The sequence below is a fragment of the Propithecus coquereli genome, unplaced genomic scaffold (assembly GCF_000956105.1).
Source record: "Propithecus coquereli isolate 6110/MARCELLA unplaced genomic scaffold, Pcoq_1.0 Scaffold350, whole genome shotgun sequence".
In the NCBI taxonomy this organism is placed as follows: Eukaryota; Metazoa; Chordata; class Mammalia; order Primates; family Indriidae; genus Propithecus; species Propithecus coquereli.
Window position 1 is genome coordinate 478,851 of NW_012149175.1, and position 651 is coordinate 479,501.

Genomic DNA, 651 nt, shown 5'->3' on the forward strand with positions numbered 1-651 from the left:
AAATAAAGTATATAAACTTAGAAACATTGAATGTGGTATTCAGTGGCTTCTTGTCTCGTTCCTTGTTTTTTAACTATGTTCTTCATAGGTGGATTTGACAGATAAAATGACATATTATTTTACTGTATCATTAGGGCTAGATATTGGAGAGAGGGGAAGACAGTGATCAGGATAGGGCTAAAAAGGGACAGGTGTGTAGTGGTTAGTTAAAAGCTTGGACCTTGGCATCAGACAAACCTTTTATCAAATTCGGTTCAATCATCCCAAGCTTTCTATATATAAATTTGGAATAATAACAATATTTCCATTCTTTTGTATGGATTATGTTAAATACTGGTTGTTAAAGACTTAGGGCAGTTTCTAGCCAATAGTGTATACTCAATAAATGCAAGCTGGTAAGTATTAATGGCATTATTTTCACTGAAACTTGGAAAGGAGGAGGCAAATAAAAGATGTAGGATTCAGGGAGGAAGGCTGAAAAGAGAATGAATAGCAAATGGTTCTATAGGGTTATTTATTCATCAGACATGTATTTGAGAATTTATCATGTGTCAGACACTGTTTTAAGTGCTGTGGATACCAGTAAATAATATAAACTTCCTGCCCTCATGGAGCTCTCATTCTAAATAAGGGCATAGACAATAACTAAAC

The 651-nt window shown here is 34.3% G+C and overlaps 1 protein-coding gene across 1 annotated transcript in view; it reads left to right on the forward strand.

Moving 5' to 3' along the window:
- Positions 1 to 651, forward strand: part of TMTC3 (transmembrane and tetratricopeptide repeat containing 3) — a 63,934-nt gene that overhangs the window by 45,441 nt on the left and 17,842 nt on the right. The window lies entirely within an intron of this gene.